Below are 6,000 nucleotides of genomic sequence, written 5' to 3' on the forward strand. Positions count from 1 at the left end.
TTGAAGCAAGCGTATTGAAAGGTTGTTTTTCTTTTTGTGGAAGAACCTGTAACTAGAGGTCACTGTTTAAAAATTCAGGGGTTATCTATTTAAGACAGAAATGCGATTTTTTTTTTCCTCCCAGAGGGTTATATGTCTTTGGAACTCCCTTCCCTAGAAGGCAGTGGAAACAGAGATTTTGAATATTTTTAAAGTAGAGGTACATAATTCCTTGCTTAGCCAAAGTTGAAATATTATCAGGGCTAGTGGGGAATGTGGACTTAAGATTACAATCAGATCAGTTATTATTTTATTCAATGGTAGGCTACGCTTGAGGGGTTAAATGTCCTGAACCCTGTTCCTTATTTATATGTTGGTCATGTTAAATTATGTTTTTGAATAGTTTCAGTGTTTTCAGAGTGTCGGTCCAATATGGAGGCTTCCACACTTTTGATTTGGGGTAGGCAGGTAAGAACCAAATGTACCATTGAACCATTGGTTGTAAATTTTATTCCTGAGAAATTTTGGAATAGTAGGTGGAAACTTTCTATTCATATGCGTAGAACAAAGCAAAGCACATTATTTAAGTGAAGAGACAACATTGACTATAGCTTTCATTTGTGTGTCTATTTATGTTGAAAAATAATCCCTTAAAGTCCATCATACTTCATTCATGACTATCCAATAAGTAATAGAGTCTACAAAAGCAAAATACTATGGATTTGGGAAATTGGAAATAAATAAAATACTAGAAATACTCATGTGTGATTAATGGAGCTGATGCCCTTGGTGTATTGTCAGTAGACTGATAATTCAGAGACTCACGTAATATGTTGGGGCCCTCAGGTCAATCCCCCATACCATGCTGGAATTTGAATTCAATGGAGAAATAAAAATTCTGGCATTAATAGCCTAATGATGATTGTTGGGAAAATCCCACCTGGTTTGCTAATGAAGAAAACATGTGACTCCAGACCCACAGTGATCTGATTGAGTTAAGCAATAAATGCCAATAACACTCATGAATGAATTTTTTAAAAATCAGGTCAGAGACCAGTCATCAGAAGATTTACAGACTTTTCTAAGAGTAATTTGTGAATTTTAAATAATTTTGAAATATTGGGAGCTTTCCCATTGAGGATACCATCTAATGCAAAACCATTTTTCAGAGCTACATGAATCTGATGCGGTTTATTGTGACACACCAAGTTGGCTACGGAATCCCAAACATAATGATTTAGCATCTGCAGTCATGTATTGAAACAGTGAGCAAAGTCCCTCACAATTGCTTTGGATTTGTCAAATCCTGCATTTCAGCATGTGAAGAATGATAAAAATGACCTCAAAGCCCAAAGCTACACTGCAACCTGGAGATTTGGCAGCAATTACCAGCAGTTGTGGAACATGGAGGAAATGGTCTACTTCAGTTGCACAACTCTTGTTCCCTGGAGCTTCAGAGGCTGACATGACCTTGTAGAGGCTTATAAAATTATGAGAGACATGTATTGACAAAACAGCCAAGGTATTTTTCTCGAGGTATGCAAGTTCAAAATTAGAGGATAACAAAGTGTGAAGCTGGATGAACACAGCAGGCCAAGCAGCATCTCAGGAGCACAAAAGCTGACGTTTCGGGTCTAGACCCTTTCTGATGAAGGGTCTAGGCCCGAAACATCAGCTTTTGTGCTCCTGAGATGCTGCTTGGCCTGCTGTGTTCATTCAGCTTCACACTTTGTTATCTTGGATTCTCCAGCATCTGCAGTTTCCATTATCTTAAAATTAGAGGACATAGGTTTAAGATGGGGGGGGAAAGGGCTAAAAGGAATCAAACACACGTCTTTTTCATGCAGAGGGTGGTGTGTATATGGAATGAGCTGCCAGAGGAAGTGGTGCAATTACACCATTTAAAAGGTGTCTGGATGCGTACATCAATAGGAAGGGTTTAGAGGGATATGGGCCAAATGCTGGCAAAAGAGACTAGATTAATTTGGACTATCTGGTTAACATGGATGAGTAAGAAGAAAGGGTTTATTTCCATGCTGTGTAACTCTATGACAGTATGTCAGGGGAACCATAGGCAGCATAAATTGAGACAAAGGATTTCCCAAGAAAGCTTGTTAACAGAATATCTACAATAATATGTATATAATTGTTGCTTTGGAGCAACTATGTCTTCTTCAACTCTTTATAGTTTGTTGAATGCAATATCCCCTATCTATCGAGGTTTTGTAAAAATCTGGCTATTTAAAAAGATAAAATGCCTGCTGTTATAGTTGTAGCCTGACTAAGCAAGTTTCTTCTTTCACCATTTTTGAATTCATGTTAGACGAAAATACTTTATACCAAATCAGCATTAGATGTCACTTTAATTGGCAAGTATTTAATTTGAGCACACTTACAAAAATCTATTTTGAATGGATTAAAACAGAGAAAGGTACAGAAGCAAAAAGTGATGAATATGCATGGAGTTTGAAAAGAGATATAAGTGAGTTGGTAAAAATTCAACAGGTGAATTATAATGTGGGGCAATGGGAACTGGTCCATTTTGTCAGAAAGTGGTATGTTATTTAAATGGAGAGAGATTGCTGAGCTCTGCAGTACAGAAGACTTTGGGTGTCCTGGGGCACAAATTACAAAGTGTCAGTTTGCGAGTGCTACAAATTGTTAGGAAGTGAAATGGAATGTTGTTATTTATTGCAAGGAGAATGGATATTTAAAGTAGTAACGTTTAGCTAATGTTGTACAGAGATGTGATAAGGTCACATCTGGGGTCTGTACAAAGTTGTGTTCACCTTATTTAAAAAAAGAAATAATTGCACTGGAAGCAGTTCCAAGTAGGTTCACTCAACTGATTGCTGAGATGAAGCGTATATCCTAGGAAGATCCTAGGTTGGACAGTTCAAGCTTTGGAGTTTACAAATAATGAGCGTTGGCTCTATTGCAGCATACAAGATCCTGAGGTGGCTGCTAGGATGGATGCTGAAAGGATGTTACATGTTGTGGGAGGGACTGAAACTGGGGGACACAGTTTGAGAATGAGGAGTTTTCTATTTAAAGTGCAGTTGGGGAGAAATTGTTCCATTGAGAGAACTGTGGGATTCTCTTCCCAAGAGAGCAGTGGTCGCAGGGGAATTGAATATTCTTAAAGCGAAGTTGGATAGATTTTTGGTTGATTAAGGAGTCAAAGGGTATGTGAGGTCAACAGGAAAGTGGATCTATGATCTTTTTAATTGACGGATCGGAGGCAAGGAGCCTAGTAACATAGTCACCAGATTGTTAATCCGGGAACTCAGCTATTATTTTGGGGGCGTGTGTTCGAATCCCACCATCTCAGATAGAGAATTTGAATTCAATGAAAAATAAATCTGGAGTTAAGAGTCTAGTGATGACCGTGAGACCATGGTCAATTGTAAAGAAAACAAAATCTGGTTCACGGATGTCTTTTAGGGAGGAAAACTGCCATCTGGACTACACGTGACTGCAGACCCACAGCAATGTGATTGATTCTTAACTACCCTCTGGGTAATTAGGGATGGGCAATAAATGCTGCCTAGCCAGTGATGCCCTCATCCTGTGAATAAATAAAGGGAAAAAAAACCCAAAGTCCACTGTTATCTCTATCCATGAGTATCTGAAAACTTACGGAATTATAGTCACCATTCCCAAAACACTTGGTCACTGAAACTTTGATCATCTGGCCTGGCTCATTTCTCAATGCCAGGTCCAGTATTGTCCCCTCCCTCATTGGACTATCCTCCTGGACACATCTAACAAATTGCTCCCCATCCAAACACCTGGCACTGAGGGAGGCCCAGTCAATATGGGGGAAGTTAAAATCACCCACTGCAACAACCCTGTTATTTTCACATCTTTCCAGAATCTGATTACATACCTCCTCCTCTATCTCCCTCAGGCAGCTGGGAGACCTATAGTACAATCCCAGCATTGTATTGCACCCTTCCTATTCCTGAACTCTACCCTTAATGCCTCGGTGCAGGATCGCTCCAGGGTGTTCTCCCTCAAAACAGCTGTGAAATGCTCCCTAAGCCCAAGTAACACAACTCCCTCACCTCCTTTGCTTCCGCCTCTATCTCATCTAAAAATTCAATATCCTGGAACATTGAGCTGCCAATCCTCTCCCACTTTCAATCATGTCTCTATGATAGCAACAACATCACAATTGCATGCATTAAACCAGGCTCTAAGTTCATCCAAGATAATAAAATGTGAGGCTGGATGAACACAGCAGGCCAAGCAGCATCTCAGGAGCACAAAAGCTGACGTTTCGGGCCTAGACCCTTCATCAGAGAGGGGGATGGGGGGAGGGAACTGGAATAAATAGGGAGAGAGGGGGAGGCGGACCGAAGATGGAGAGTAAAGAACATAGGTGGAGAGAGTGTAGGTGGTGAGGTAGGGAGGGGATAGGTCAGTCCAGGGAAGACGGACAGGTCAAGGAGGTGGGATGAGGTTAGTAGGTAGCTGGGGGTGCGGCTTGGGGTGGGAGGAAGGGATGGGTGAGAGGAAGAACCGGTTAGGGAGGCAGAGACAGGTTGGACTGGTTTTGGGATGCAGTGGGTGGGGGGGAAGAGCTGGGCTGGTTGTGTGGTGCAGTGGGGGGAGGGGATGAACTGGGCTGGTTTAGGGATGCAGTAGGGGAAGGGGAGATTTTGAAACTGGTGAAGTCCACATTGATACCATATGGCTGCAGGGTTCCCAGGCGGAATATGAGTTGCTGTTCCTGCAACCTTCGGGAGGCATCATTGTGGCAGTGCAGGAGGCCCATGATGGACATGTCATCAAGAGAATGGGAGGGGGAGTGGAAATGGTTTGCGACTGGGAGGTGCAGTTGTTTGTTGCGAACTGAGCGGAGGTGTTCTGCAAAGCGGTCCCCAAGCCTCCGCTTGGTTTCCCCAATGTAGAGGAAGCCGCACCGGGTACAGTGGATGCAGTGTACCACATTGGCAGATGTGCAGGTGAACCTCTGCTTGATGTGGAATGTCATCTTGGGGCCTGGGATAGGGGTGAGGGAGGAAGTGTGGGGACAAGTGTAGCATTTCCTGCGGTTGCAGGGGAAGGTGCCGGGTGTGGTGGGGTTGGAGGGCAGTGTGGAGCGAACAAGGGAGTCACGGAGAGAGTGGTCTCTCCGGAAAGCAGACAGGGGAGGGGATGGAAAAATGTCTTGGGTGGTGGGGTCGGATTGTAAATGGCGGAAGTGTCGGAGGATAATGCGTTGTATCCGGAGGTTGGTAGGGTGGTGTGTGAGAACGAGGGGGATCCTCTTGGGGCGGTTGTGGTGGGGGCAGGGTGTGAGGGATGTGTCGCGGGAAATGCGGGAGACGCGGTCAAGGGCGTTCTCGATCACTGTGGGGGGAAAGTTGCGGTCCTTAAATAACTTGGACATCTGGGATGTGCGGGAGTGGAATGTCTTATCGTGGGAGCAGATGCGGCGGAGGCGGAGGAATTGGGAATAGGGGATGGAATTTTTGCAGGAGGGTGGGTGGGAGGAGGTGTAACCCACCCTCCTGCAAAAATTCCATCCCTCACACCCCGCCCCCCCCACAACCGCCCCAAGAGGATCCCCCTCGTTCTCACACACCACCCTACCAACCTCCGGATACAACGCATCATCCTCCGACACTTCCGCCATTTACAATCCAACCCCACCACCCAAGACATTTTTCCATCCCCTCCCCTGTCTGCTTTCCGGAGAGACCACTCTCTCCGTGACTCCCTTGTTCGCTCCACACTGCCCTCCAACCCCACCACACCCGGCACCTTCCCCTGCAACCGCAGGAAATGCTACACTTGTCCCCACACTTCCTCCCTCACCCCTATCCCAGGCCCCAAGATGACATTCCACATCAAGCAGAGGTTCACCTGCACATCTGCCAATGTGGTATACTGCATCCACTGTACCCGGTGCGGCTTCCTCTACATTGGGGAAACCAAGCGGAGGCTTGGGGACCGCTTTGCAGAACACCTCCGCTCAGTTCGCAACAAACAACTGCACCTCCCAGTCGCAAA

The sequence above is a fragment of the Stegostoma tigrinum genome, chromosome 1, assembly GCF_030684315.1.
Source record: "Stegostoma tigrinum isolate sSteTig4 chromosome 1, sSteTig4.hap1, whole genome shotgun sequence".
Classification (NCBI taxonomy): Eukaryota; Metazoa; Chordata; class Chondrichthyes; order Orectolobiformes; family Stegostomatidae; genus Stegostoma; species Stegostoma tigrinum.